Raw genomic sequence first — 15,586 nt, 5'->3', positions numbered from 1 at the left:
CCACAATGAAATTCACAGATTTCTGGAAGGTATATGAATTCCCTGGAAATGGAATGGAAAGGGTGAGATCCTTACTAGTGGCATTCACAAAAGCTAGCACATACAGTGGTCAGGCATACCTGAACCAGGCAAAAAGACTTGTGGAAGGGACACCTGACTTCTTTTATTCTGGATTTTGAATAAGTGAAAATGAGAATGTCTAAAGCAGCTCTTGTGTTTATGTGTTATATTGTTTCTGTGCCAGTCTAGGGAGTATGTCCTCCGCTATTCCTGTTTAACTTGATGCATGTTCTGAAAGTGTTAAGGGAAAATGGAGAAAAAGAAAAATAGTCACTCAATAGCCAGTGATGAGCATGCTTCATTGAGAGAGGAGTATCCTGAGCACTCATCATTGCTCACAGATTCAATTCTGGTTTTAAGCGGTGTCAAGTTCATGTAAAATGCATAAAACTTAGCAGAAGCCAACATATGTATTGCATCAGGACAACAGCTGGAGCTCAGTGGGGCAGAAGAAAAACAGACAAGGAAAAACGTATTTACTATCTTCAGGTAGTATCCTGAAGCGAGAGACATAGGATTCCATTCCTAACATCTGCATAATTATACATTTTGCAGGCTTTGGTTAAAACACAAAAATCATCTAGCCTGTATAACCTGAAGATAGTGTTTTCTAAGTCTTTCCTACTGGTTGATTAGACAAAAATCTGACCAAAAATAGTTTTTTTCCACCAAATTTGTGATTGTGGTTTCCTGTAAAACAGATAAAAATGGTGCCAATAGGTAGGAGGAGGTGGCACAAAATTGAGCAGTAGGTGAGGGACAGGAGGTGTGGGAAAGCAACATTTCTCATACATACTATCTTTAAGGGCTCATAAGTCTGTAGTCTGAAGGAGGAGAAAGTCAGACTTCAGAATTTACTCAAGAAAGCTTTATGAGATAACTTGATTTTTCTGTACTTAAATGGACTGAAGATATCAGACAGTAGAGACTGTTAATTAGTATTACACTCTTAATTAGAAAATACGTTATAAGACTCAGTGGCTGGAAACCAAAAGGACCCTTGTGTCCATGAATGAAAGTTATTAACCACTAGAATAACTTGATTTAAAACAGATAAGATATGGTAGCTTATTCATTGCTGAAAGAGTTTGCATTGAGCCTGGCTCCTTTCAAAAGATGTTCTGCCTGATACTACCAGAAGTTGCTGTCTAGAAACAGCAACAGGTTCAGAAACTAGATGGCAGAATGATACAGTCTTGTCACACAGGCAGCAAGTCCAAACAGTCTGGCCTGTAAACTTTCAAACTATTATATTTTAGGATTGGTTTCTGTGGAAGAATTTCCTTATGGCACCTGTTGTACCCTATGGTGTGGAGTTGACATATTAAGCATGTAAAGCTCGAGTATAGCAAATAGCATTTCAATTTTGTGTCACACTGAGATGTTTTACTCTGTTAATGCTATTAGTTTAACTTTTTTTTTTCTTCACATTTTTCTTAAAATGCATCTCTCATGTAGTCTGAAATGAATAAATACTACCCAAGGAAATAGAATATTTAACTGATATAAATATTCATAGAATACTTGAGTTACATTCACTGTAGAAAAACATAACTTGGACAGAAGTAAGTTAAAATGACTGAGTTTCACTTTTTCTTCTTAGAGAATGAAATTATTCCAATTCCAAACAATTCCAACCCAGCATTACATGGAGGAGTGGGACAAAGATTGTGCTTGTCTGTCATGCCTCAGTATAACCTTACTCTGTAGGAAACCACCTCAGAATCTAAAAAGGGTTGATTCACTGCCAGTAACTGTGACAATTTTACTCAGCCTTCTGATCTGAACACATTATTTAAAAGCTGAACTGCAGCTCACTTTCTTTCAGAAAGTTAGGCATTGCACATCCCCTAAGTGTTAGAGTTTGTGCTATGTTTGAATTGGTCCTGAGGGCTTAGGTTATTTTGGCTGTGAGATCCTGTTTGTGCAGGAGGCACAAGGCAGAAAAACTTTCCTAAGGAAGCATGACAGTGGACTGCTGCTCATATTAATTCAATTAAGGTTTGATAATAGCCAAAGAAATACAAAGCTATATGAATTTAATGTAATCATATCCTAAGTAAACAGACTGGTGAATTTCTAACAGTGACCTTTACTTGCAGTATGTAACTATGTAAGGTGGTTAAGGCAAAAAATAATTATATATATATATATGTATATTACTAGAAATAATGTGATTTAAATGCTTCCTTAAATCTCTACATGAACAAAGTTTTTATTTATTTATTTATTTATTTATTTATTTATTTTTCTTTAGATTAGACTGTGAATAAATTTAGATCTGAAATATTTTAGGTTAGTTAGGGAGAATGACAGGTCAAGCAGGCATTCTCAAAGATCAATATAACACTCCATGGGTGAGTTTTAACAGTGGATTACTTAACTAGACAAATTCTTTATTTGACCTTCCATCTCCAAATGCTCCTTGCATTATACATCAGTTGCCTATAACAATACATTTTGTTACTAGTTATGGTTATTGATGTTCCTTCTGCATTCAGCATTTGCCAGTACATATGTGCTAAAGGTTTCACCAGCTGGAAAGAAAAAAACAAAAGAAAAAAAGAAAAAAAAAGTAAAAACACCACCACCACCACCAACAACAACAAACACCTATATGGAATTGGATGGTTTGGGTAAAACTTATGCTTAGAAAATATATGCAAGCTCTCATTTTCCTATACACAGTAGAAATGAAACAGCAAGATATGGCTTCTCTCCCATGTCTCCAAGGTACTTTCCCAGCTAGAAGTTTATCTGCAAAGCTTTTTCTCCATTTAAGTATCACACAGCAGGTGCTTCTCTGGCTCCAGACGGAATTCACAGTCTTGTCTGAAGGTTCCTGGGCTGTTTCTATTTTCAAACAAGCTCTGAAAGCTCCACCAAGAAAACAGGCAGTCAAGTCTCTTCAATCAGCATGGCTTCTGATCAGCAGAAACCATATATGCAGCTAGTATTTGGGGGAATAGCTCAATTTGTTTAAAGCTCTGAACATTAATGTTTGAAATGAATGGCAGGCACCAGTCCCAAGAATGACGGCACCTCCATTTCAGCTTGACCCATCTTCTCAGCAAAGTCCCATACAATGACTGCTGTTATAGGCCATCTAGAACAGAAAGCAAGAAAAGTAATTTACAGATTACATATGTTACAAATTAAACTTTCATGTATAACAACCTTTTATTTTTTTTTCTTCAAATAAAAATAGATGCAACGAACACCCTAATTCCTAATTCCTTTGGATTTTGTTTGTTTGTTTGTTTGCTTGCTTTCTTGTTTTCTTGCTTTCCTTGTGTTTGATTTTCTTTCTCTCCTTTTACCCTGGGTAATGTTTTTTGTTTCTCAGAAATCTACTGAGTTAGACAAACTGTTGGTTTTGTTCAGCTGGAGAACTTTTTACTGCTGCAGCCATTCCATTCTCAGCTGTCAACTGCTAAATCCCTTATCTCTCCTCTTCCTGCTATTTCCTTCAATATTCTTTAGGAATTTGGCTTAATATTGTACCTAGCTGTGTTCTACATACCACACATCGGTGTTTGTTTGCATCATTACCACACAAAGACTCTCTGAAATTTTCTTCCAGCTCAGGATTCTGATTTATTTCTAGGATTGTGAAACATTTAAACATTTCCCACATAACCTTATATCATTTTAATGGTAGTTGCTCTCAACTTTCCTCTGACAAAAGAACATGAGTTTTAAATTTTGGATTGCAATGTTTCTGCAAAGTTCTTTGTTCTTCTTCAACAACTCCATAGAAGAGGTTTCCTGAGGTTCTTGTCTCACACTGACATATGAGAAGTGCCAGGATGACATTTTATACTCTCTCATTGGTTGCTTTTCCAGAAGCCGTCAAAAGGAATAGGATATGCTTATTCCAATGCCTTTGATACTGTTCTAAAATGATGGCCAGCTGAGCCCTTCAAATCTAATTGAATTTTGCATCCATCTCAATGTACCATTGGTGCTCAGGGCACGAACAAGTTATGTGGATTCCCAAGACCTTCCAGGCCAGCTGAAATGTTTTGAATTTCCTCCTTCACTCATATAAAGTCACCAGAGAAATCAAAAATTCATGCATTCATTAGCGGAGCTGGATGGAAAATAGTAGGTGATTCTTCTGGAAAAAAAAAAAAAGGAAAAAAAAAAAAAGCTATATTGTTAAAGTTTGCTTGTTTCCCAGATGGGGATGGAAATTAAAAAAAATATAGAAATTCTGAGGAAAGGTTGAAGGGATTTCATGACCTGAAGCTTTCAGTGAGTGAGCCAGAAAGGAATTTTTGGCTGTCGGGATGCCTTTCTGGAAGGTTTTTATTGATTGACAGAAATTACCATTGACCAAAGCTTGCCAGCACAGCTGCAGAAAGAAAGGCCCCTGCCCAAACATACTCTAGAGTTGGGAGCCATTCAGCCTCTTTAAACCCGGGAGAATAAAGACACAACTGCACTGTAGAGTGAGGTACAGAGAAGCCCAAGCTTGGTTGCTAGCCAGCCTTGTCACAGGACTGCCTCACAAGCTCAATGCAGAGCCAAGCCCACAGCACTGCATTGTTCAGCAGTATCATAATACCCGAGTGTACACAGACAAACCACATGTCATCATCTTGGCATCGTTCGTTCCTCAGTATAAGCATGCCCAACAAATGAAGGTACTGCATGCTCAGAAAGTTTCCGTCAAGGTCACTGATAGAAACTGGAGGTAAATACATTACTATTGATTACAAAAGACAATTTTGTACACAATATACAAGATATGTACATGTATGCACAGTAATATGTTTTTGAAAAACTGGCATTTAGGATCTTAAGATTTAAAAGGACAATGATTTTCCGAAACAGTTGCCCCTTTAGGAGGTAAACAATAGGAATTATAAACATGTATACATGATCACATCAAAAACAGTGTCTCAATATCTATTCTTTGCTGGTGTCACATATGATTATTTATTTATTTATTTTTTAATGGTGTGCAATTAATTCTAATAAATAGATTGGAAAAGCAGTGACATATGCATGGAAAACTTGATTTTCAACACAGACTTTTATAAACTGGGGGGAAAGAAGAAATACTTTAAAACTGAGAAGTAGAAAACTTTTTTCTAGGGTTCAAAAAAATTGCAGGAGCCATAATATGGCTAGTTATAGCTCTGTCACTACATTTTTCTGAGTCTCAAGCCAATTAGGCCAACTTTTTAAAGTCTGGATGTTTAAATATAACCAATGTATTAAGCAGGGAATTCAATGAGGAGTGAATTCCCTCAGCCTCCTTGGGAATCAAGTCCACTGATTTAGGAGGATAAATATGAATACTTAGTCTGATAAAATTAGGCACAGTGATTTGACAGTGCTGGTGTAATCAGTACTGTATCTCATTTTCTCTACCTGTGGAACAGGTCTACTATTATAAATGAAGATTATCCTGTAGTATCTGTAAATCACTTTCAGACCAGTTTTATGTAATATTATACAAATACAAAGTACTACTAACATCTATAATTTGAAATTTAGTTGTTGGACAGGCTCCATGTATATAATTCTGTAGCAAGAATACAGTCTCATCATGTTAGAAGCCTTTTTCTTACAGTAAAATGATCATCTTTCTGAAATACATTATTTAAATATACTAGCGCTAGCCAAAATTCACTTGATGCAGAGGAAATGTTGAACACATTGTTCAATAGCTATTCACTCTGTACCACAGACAATAATTAGTAGTATTATCAGGTGGAAATTACTGCAATGAAGAATTCACTAATATAGTGTGATGAACTCCCTTGGAAAGGTACTGTACTTTTTTAGAATCACAATCGCTTTGTTACTAGCTGCCAAATAGTGGTTTTGGCAGTGTATTGTCTATGAATACTCTCAAAAGTACCCTTCAGTGGATAGTAAAAAAACTGAACTAGCAATTCTTTCATTGAGTAATGATTGCTCTGGATAGACCCTGTAGCATAGTATAGTACAAACACTGAGCTATATGATTTATTTATAGACCCTTGGTTACTATGAGTCACTAGCTAGTCCAATGGTTTGGGGGCTACTTGTCATATTTCTTTAATTGAATGTTACTACACACACACACGCACACACACACACACACACAAAAGAGTAAAGGACATCGTCTAATATAAATCCTATGAGATTTTTCCAGTCGTAAGATTTATAAGAGACTTACTTTTAGAACATTCACTAATGCTTTTTCTCCTAGGATAAGTATACTATGGAGAAGAGTGTGGAACAAAAGGTGGTTATCCAAGTTCCATTGAGAGATACATAAGGTTGGAAAGTACAATTTCAGTATTCTTGATTCTTGGTTGCTCAGGGAGAGGATGTTACCCAATGGCATGAAAAAAAAAAAAAAAAAAGGCCACAAGGATTATTTGTAGCATAAAGAAAAATAACATCTCTGGTAAATTACAGATACTGTATGTGATAAGATTCATCAGACTCATCAGGGAACTGATAGAAACCAGCTTTTCCCAGCCAGCAACAAACAAATAGCAAATTAAATTCTAGCTTCTCGTCTCCTAAAGTGTGTTGGTACATTTAAAACTAAGATCTTAGATATCCCATCATTCCATTTTACTCTTTGCATTACTTAGCATAAAACCAGACTTGTTGCACTGGCTCTGTATTGCATGTCATAAATGTCAACTGGTGTACCAATTTAGCTCTGACAAACTTTACATGAAAAAAAAAAAAAAAAAAAACAGAAACAAAACAAACAAACAAGCAAAAACCCTGAAAAATAAAACACATTGCTAAAAACAGGAAATAAAACTGTTAATAAGGAAGGACAGGGAGAAATACAGATAACCTTAAAATCAACAATAGTTTTTCTTTCATTTTCAATGTCTGTAAGGTTTCACTTTAAGTCTAGTCATGTAGATTCAGATTTACTAAAAACTGAACCAAATGCACAGTTTTTCGAGTGCCTTACTCCTTTTTAAAATTTGAAACATTATGAATTGAGGTCAAGATTTATCCCTCCTAATTTCTGTCAGTCAACAGAGACTGTAGATTAAGACCTCAGTTTGCTTGTCTTTTTATTTACAGACAACAGAAAAACAGCAATACCTCTTCAGGTATTACAGATCCTAAATGGCCAGATTTGGCTCCATTGACTAGGAAGGATCACGACAATAAGAATCCCAATCTGAAGACACCAGCACCTCTGAACAACATGGTATCAGGCACCTGACAGAGTATCACCACGGCATCATTTTTTTCCCTTTCCAGAAATGGGCCTGAGATTTGGTTGGGTGAATGTAGTAGCTGGAACAAACTGGGTTATCTGGACCAAAAATTTGCTTTCCTAAGACTGTGAGTGCTTTCTTGAAGGATTGAGCCCCCTACCACTTCATAACAATGGAAGAAATTGTAGGTTATTCACTGTAGATTTTATTTAGAATTAATCACACTAGTTTGAACACATGAACTTCTCTTTAATAGGAATCACTTATGGGCAAAGACTCCTATAAATTTGACTCAATCAAAATGTTTTTTTTTAATTATTATTATTGTTATTATGGTTGATTTTAATTTTTTTTGAAGTTCTTGATTTTAAATTTCTGAAAAAAATGTAACTATTTAACACCAAAAATGTGAGCTGTTCAGTTATTTCCCCTTCCTCAAATGAATTTGATTAACTGTTAAAAAAACACTTTTGTTAGGCATTTTGGAAACATATTTGATAATGGTTTTAATAAAATCTTGAAATATCACAAAATGATTCATTTCAACTCTTGAAATGAAAATATCTTTTCTACTGCATTTTTTCCAAACCAGTTTTTCATTTTTCAACCATCTTAGAATGTCAAAACATTGCGAAGTTTGGAAGTACTCAGAATTACATAGGACAGGGCACCTGACAGAACATCACCACAGCAACATTCTGCAAATACAAATGAGAGCTCTTTTTCCTCCAGAAATACGCAGGTACCTGTTACTACACCTCCCTCCACAGTCTATTAGAGAGTGTGCTTTTCATTGGAAGCAGATGTCTACATGCACAAAGCAATTTGAATGTTTTTTATTTCTTCTCCTGCAAGCCTGTCTTTACAATGCTGAAGCTTTAAAAGTTACCCCAATGTGATGTAAAATCTGTAGGAGTTTATTCCTGCTTCTGGAAAATCTTCTCTGGGTTTTGTTCTGCATTCTGCATTTTTCTTATGCTCTTATTACTGACTGGTTTCTGTTTCTGGCAGGAAACCACCATTTTTGAGTAATTATGCTATCTCTATATGTGCATGATGATCAGCTTTTATACGTTTACCATGACTTTCTTCCACCTCCCCTGTGAATTCTTAATAACCCTCTTTGCTGCCTGATAAAATAAAGACTTTTAATGTAAAAGCTCCATCATAGATAGAAGGGAAAAGGAGTGTTTGCTGCAGGAGCAAAGCAGACAGTGTCAGTTAACAGTGGCAATGGAAAAAAAATATATGTATATATTCAAACTGTAAATTTTAATGAGAAGCATGTTTTATGGAAAGAAGAGTCTTTACTTTTTATTGGTAGATGTTAGCTTGCATGGAGCATTCATTCTGCAATGTAAAACTGCCTAAAAGGACCCCTTCTGCAATGAGAAATCAAAATCTATTCTCTTTTAGGGAGTTTTCTTTTATGTACGGACCACCAAGACAGAAACTTCCAAACAAGTCTTCTCTACTCCTGCAGAGGTTTGAATTGAAATCTGTCCTCACATTTCTTGAACTGCAGGTGAGATAGCCTCACACTCTGTCGGCCTTAGAGACCAGCATGGAACTAGCTTAAGGTGGCTTGATATAGATTCGCTATTTGCAAATTAAAATCCTTCATCTCTGAAAAGAATCCCAAGAAAGAATACAGTTCTTTATTAACTGTACCTTTTTTTTTTTTTGATGGCTCTTACCTCAGAGTGTCTTTCAAGAGTTATCTTTTCAGACCTATTATATAATCCCAAATCCCGATTCTTTTAGGTAGTCAGCACATATGTAAAACTATTGGGTTAGCTCATGCAGTGCTTTTGTGTGTGTGTGTTTTCTTTTCTTTCTTTCTTCTTCTCTCTTTCTTTCCTTCTTTCTTTTCTTTCTTTCTTTCTTTCTTTCTTTCTTTCTTTCTTTCTTTCTTTCTTCTTTCTCTTTCTCTTTTCTTTCTTTCTTTCTCTCTTTTTCTTTCTTTCTTTCTTTCTCTCTCTTTTCTTTCTTTGTTCGTTCTTTCTTTCTTTCTTTTCGTTCTTTCTTTCTTTCTTCTTCTTTCTTCTTTCTTTCTTTCCCTTAGTAGGTTTTTGTTTTGTTGTTGTTGTTGCTTTTTTTTTTTCAAATCAATATAAAACATATCATAGTGTTGGGGGGGGGGTCAGCTGGTTGCTTTTTTTTGTTTGTTTTGTTTTGTAAATACTTTAGAAAAATAACTCAAGGAATGAGCAGCCAATAAGCATATTTTTCCATTATTAATTTGAGATAGACAGGCTAGATTGTGTCTGATTATCTTTAGGTATATCACGACAGTTAATATTACTGGCCTACCGATTGAACTCATTTGCCCCGAACTATGCACATTTTTCTGTCTGCAGATGTCCAAACCTTTCTTGAAACTTAAAAATGTTAGAAGAGATACCTCTCTCAAAAGATAATTTTGCTACTATTACTTCTTAGAACTTTTACCCTTGATTTTCCAGATCTAATTCCTTTTATTATTTTTATTCCTATTTGGCATTAAAGTTATATCTCCTATGTGCTACTGTAGCACATGCATTTGTCATGTCATGTCTACTCTGCACGACAAAGTCTTAAGTAAAAATCTTGCTGTCTGTTACCAGTTGAAAGCCTAATCTCTTTGGGGTGGCTTTCTTGAACTCCTGCTTTCCCAGCTATTGTCTTGAGGTCAGTATCATTCATCTGGAGGCTTTGCACTTTAAAAAATGACAGACTGTGATTAGACAAGGGCTCCTCTCTGATTGTTTCCAGTGGGTGATTCTATCTGACAGTGCATTCCCCTGACAGTGAAATTGTGCTAGGACGTTTCAGATCAAAATAACTTCTAATATCTTAAAAATCTTCTAGAATTTCAAAACAGATAGGATCATTTGGAACACAGCTTTGCTGTTGCTCCTTATAGCGAAGAGCACCTTAGAGGACAAAAATATTGATACTACAGCATAACATTGCTGAGAATAAGATACTAGCCCTTCATGAGGTAGTTAAAATAGAATTCAGACAAGCAAAAGCAGGGATGAAAAAAGAGAATCAAAAGAATCAATTTTGTTATAATTCTTGGTGCAATAATAGGAAAGAATTCAGATCCTGTTCATAAATACTTGAAGTATTCTGGTACTTTCCAAAGCTGAGGCAAATCTATTAGGCTAGGTGGACAATACTTTGACCTGGCCAGGGCTTAAAGCTTCTTACATATTTAAAAATATACTTTGGTGAGTTTGTTGTGAACAATTTAAACTGGTGAAGCTTGATATCCTGTTTTTTTTTTTTTTTTTTTTTTTTAACTGACGAGATGGAAACTGCTTTATAGCCTGTGCTAAACAGAGCAGATGTTCAGAGGACCTTTCAAGGCTTTCAGTCACAGCTGAAATGTCCTACTTTGCAGTCCTCTGAGACTGAATGAGACTCTGTGATGCACCATATATCACAGGGGACACATGCTGGGACCACTGCTCCTCTTCCACTGTGTAAGAGACAGAGTTTCGTTTCACAGAGGAACCAAAGGGGAAGAGCCTTCTGTTGACCACAGATGGGAGAAGATGAGATGATGAGAGGTATCAGGGGAGAAGAATCTGTTGCAGTTACTTATATTTGGGTGGGGGCATTTCCAGGAAAAAAAGGAGACTAATCATGAACGGCATGATAGAGTGTTTGATATAAGAAGGAAGACAGAAGAAGAGGCTGCTTAAGAAGCTGACAGTAAGAGTTTAGTTCTGAATATGATGTGTGCTGCAGATAAAAGGAGTCAGAGACGCAGGAGACCAAAGCAGAAGTGGTTGGAGGGAGAAGCACCCACGGCAGGAATGGAGCTAGTGAGATGCCAATGCCATGGGAGCAGCCACAGCATAACCATGGCTGCTCAGGAGGAAGGATGGCAGAGCACCACCCTGCAATGGGAGCAACCCTTTGCTATGCCATCCACTCATTTAGAAAGAAAGATCTTGAACTTTACCTTCTGAGGAGCTTGGCTGTGTTTCCCATCAGGGTTGTTTTTGGAAAGGCTCAGTCTGTCAGTGCTTGTTTATGAAAGGCAATATGTCTGCTGTGTGCTGGGGCCTATTCCTGGATACCTCTATGAGGAGCAGAATAAGAGCACTCATTAACTTATCACAGCTAAAATGCATTACCACCATGCTCCTCATACACTACAGACTTGCTATTAATTTTTATGAATGCTTCCCCACTTAAGAAACCCTTTGGATATTATTACGGATGAGCAGATTGTATTATGGTAACATGTAAAGGCCTCTATCCACATTTCAAGATACTGTCTTGCTCTGCTCATATCACTGTTACTGAAATGGCATGGTAGAAAATTCAATACTTTCACATTCCTTGGTTGCATGCCAAAGTGGTAAAGCAGCAAAATCAGGCCCCACTGTTAGTGATGGCAGTCTGTAAAACTGGGAATAATTTTCTATTGAATACCTGATTGAATTACTTGTGAATTGCTGCTCTGCTGAGAAAATAATATTGGAGGTTGGCAGGCGGTCACCACTTTTATTTGCTAGAGGGTATTATCTGAATTTGCCTGTCAGGTGATTGCCTGGTTAGTCCCTTCCCAATATAAATAACTGTGTATTTTAAAGTGTGATAAATAATAGTAATAAAGTTCGTAGGGAGAAATATTCTTGCTGATACAAGAAACAGCACTTAAACCAGCCATTTATCTACTGCTTACAAACAAACAAACAAAATAACAATAAAAAAAGGCTGATTATATGATAATATATTCCAGTATTCCAGTGGTTGCAAAAATAAAAAGGAGGGGGAATCACTGTTTGAACACCCCCTCCCTCCCTTCTTGTAGCTACAGTTTATAATAGCCTTGCCTTTAATTGGCATTTTATTTCTTTATGCTTATGAGGTTTGATAATTTGAAGAGCCCTTGCAGTGGTATCATTTTGTTCAGTGAGCCAGACATTGCAAAACTGTGCATTTTATGTAGTTGAGGTGATTTTGCCTGGTAGCTTGTGGAAAATTTCATAAAAACGTGTATGCATTGATCAACTCGTTTAATGTGATATCTCAGGTTTTTGAGCTGATCGGCATTTTCCCTGTACTTCCATTGCAAATCAACTATTTTGTACTTTGTTCTAATGGTAAAATAATGAACAATATAATGCTTCCCAAGGTGGAATACAATGTTCATTTTCCCTTTGGCAAATGAGAATGTAGCCATTAGGAACAGTGCTTTCCCAGCTGCTCCTTGGAGGGAAGGGCCAGTATACAGATCACAGATACATAGAGTTTGTTCAGACCACGGGGAAACTTATATAAGACCTGACTGTGTGCCTCTCTGTGCCCAACTCTGAAGCACTGCTGCTACTCGAAGTGACAGATTACACCAGTTTTCACTGAAAGAGTTTGGGAGACTGTTTGTGGGGGTACCATAACCACAAAAGATCAAAATCAATAATATGTCTTTCTCAATGAGTTCCCTTTGTCCTTTTGTTAATAATGGTGCTTTTGACAAGGAAATACTGGGGTCTTTTTTCAAAGACAGACTAACCACCAAATTGTAAAGTTCAGCAGCTGGCAGGTAGAGACTAACACAATATCTTATACATGATCTAATGTCAGGAATAGCAAATACAATACTTCCTTGCAGAGGTTCAGCGACTTTGATCATTGGTTCAAATCCAGTTCAGATCTAAGCCACTAACTGATAGACGTGCATGGCTGCTGCCAGTGGCGTACCTGTTCTGTGTATAAAGAGGGCCTCAGCCTCCAGGACTGTCAATCCAGCGGGCTGCTTCAGAGAGGCGGTGAAACCTGCAGCTGCAGGGGTGCCCCTTGGGTTGAGTGCGATGTGCTATAGCTCTTCCATATGCATGTTGAGTTCTCCGTGGGGATGCTGAGAGGAGGAAAGAGGTATGCACTCACACTGAGAGCAGCAGAAAATCTCCGGGTGTGATAAACACCTGGCTGCTAAGCTGTTGCACAACACTGCTGGGATATTTCAGGTAGGGGACTTCTTTATTCATGAATCTAGGGTATTAGATCAGATCAGACTGGCCATGCTAAGCACATGCCACGAGAGGCACTGCTAGCAATTGCAGACTGGAAGTTTTGGACTGTTTTCTTGTCAGTAGCAACAAAGGGTGTGGTGGGTCCCTAACCCCTGCCTTTTAGATGATAAGAGGGAGCTGAGGAAGATCTCACTTCTGACATCAGCTGGACTGAAGAAGCAAGCTTCTTCAAAACAGAAACTCCTTTCTCAAACTAATGGCCACCACCTTTCAGATGGTATCAGAGTATGTGGGAATGACCATGGAAAGAAGGGTAAACCATACATGACAATTTCTTCAAAGTGCTGTTTCTAGAAAAGTTGGTAAAGTTGTGGCCAAACTGACTCCAGCAATAGCCTTTCACTTCTTGTAGCAGAGCGAAACAAGCTGTGTTCTCTCTCCTGGCTTACATAAAGCTGAGTGAGGACACAGCAGTTACCTGACAGAGCTGTGTCACCAAGGTGTTTTTTATAGAAAAACACAAGACAGAAGGACAGTGGAATTCAAAACATCTCTTTTGTGCTCTTTGTGTGTCTATGCTATTTGTCTTGCATTCAATGGAAAAATAGTGATTTTGTGAAGATGTTCCTTAAAGCAATATTTGGAATATGTGAAACCATGTAAGACTGTAATGCAAATGCATGGAATTCCATGGGGCATTAAATCTGCATTTCACAGAACTCTGCTTTGAAGCCAGTTCTGATGGTGTCATTACTCAATTTTAGAATAAAATATCATAATAATTTAATGGTGAATATAGTAATAGCAGTTATGCTAAATGTACTCTTCAGAGCCTTCCCATTGTGGGATCCTTTAACCAACACTGCAATTTTGTAAAAATAAATGTATTAAAATAATTGTAATGACTCTTGTACATGGGATAGTTTCCTGAGCCCCCTTCCCACCCAGACAATCTTTCTGGTTTAATAGAGATCAGTACATCAGGGGAAGCAAGCAAGTACCTTACAACATGTTTCCAAACTGTGCCTTGTGAGGACTACTGTACAATAAGCAATATCTAGTCCACAGAACGTTTTTTTTCCTAAGTTAATTACAAATGTGCATGTGGTTCTAAAGAAAAGTGGGGTATTGTCCAAATATCTTGGAATCCTGGGATTAAAATTGTTTACTGACAATACTGTCATAAAGTTTAAATAAGAAGACTGTATTCTGTATATGTGCCTAATATTCTGTAGGCAGAAGATCAGCTCCTCCTTCCCCCTTGTACTCTTCATTGCACATTGTTACAATCTCTCACCAGATAATGAGTCATCTGTTGATCGTACCTCTTTAGTTCCTTAGGTAACCTGTCTCTAAATCAGGTTTATGCAACTGCAAACTCCAGCACGGGAAAAGCAAAACCTGTTTCACAAAAGCTGGTGAAATGACGTTATGCAACAGCTGAATTGGCAGGACAGAGGGGGAAGTAAGCTCTGATAGAAAAGAGGTGGAAGGGACGGGGGTCTGGACACATGAGTTTAAACTAGGTCTTCTACTGACAGAACTAGTAATCTATAATGACAGCTTGGGTGGCTTTTCTAAAGCCAGGAAGAAGATCTGTGTCATATCAGTGAACCAACTACATATTTCAAACACTAGTAGTTTGAACTATTTGAAACGCCCTGAGCATTTACCAAAGATCTTCCTAGCTCAGATTAGCAGTATGGTGTAGATTTCTGGTAGGTGTATCTGGTTATGAAGCAAATACACTGGTGGCTTTTTCTTTCATGTTAGTTGCTGTAGAATGACAAAGCTGAAAATGCTTTTGTCATGGAGCTGTGCTACACGTGGTAAGAACTAAGGTCCTACACTCAGTTGATGGCATTTCTCTGTTTATGGAAAATTAATAGTTTGAAACATAATGACTCCTGATTTACAATTGATTGTAGACATTGATGAACACAATTTTTCTGATTTTGGAGTCTGTAAACCATGTAAACAGGGGTAAAATTTACCCATAGACTTCCTGATGTTATGGACAAATTAATCTCTCAATCAGCGTTTGTGCTGTCAATGCTTATTTATCTAAAGGAGCAGCTTATTATGACATGACACTTTTGAAAGACCCAGAGAGAAGGCTTTAGACAGGCACTCAGAAGTCAGCAGGATAAATAAGAAAGGAACAGTTGTTGTCTCCAGAAAACCTACCAGTAAAACTTGCAGATAGCATAGCTGCCTGCTTTAAATTGAAATTCTGTCCTTCTCAAAGAAGAGAGGTTGCATATTGATGTGACATGTTGATTTGACATTTTCTTACCTAATTTAACTGGACTCTACAGCGATCCAGGAAATACACGTGTTATGTGTTGATACTTG

Source organism: Cygnus atratus, chromosome 3 (genome assembly GCF_013377495.2).
Source record: "Cygnus atratus isolate AKBS03 ecotype Queensland, Australia chromosome 3, CAtr_DNAZoo_HiC_assembly, whole genome shotgun sequence".
Classification (NCBI taxonomy): Eukaryota; Metazoa; Chordata; class Aves; order Anseriformes; family Anatidae; genus Cygnus; species Cygnus atratus.
Note: the sequence above shows the minus strand (reverse complement) of the source record.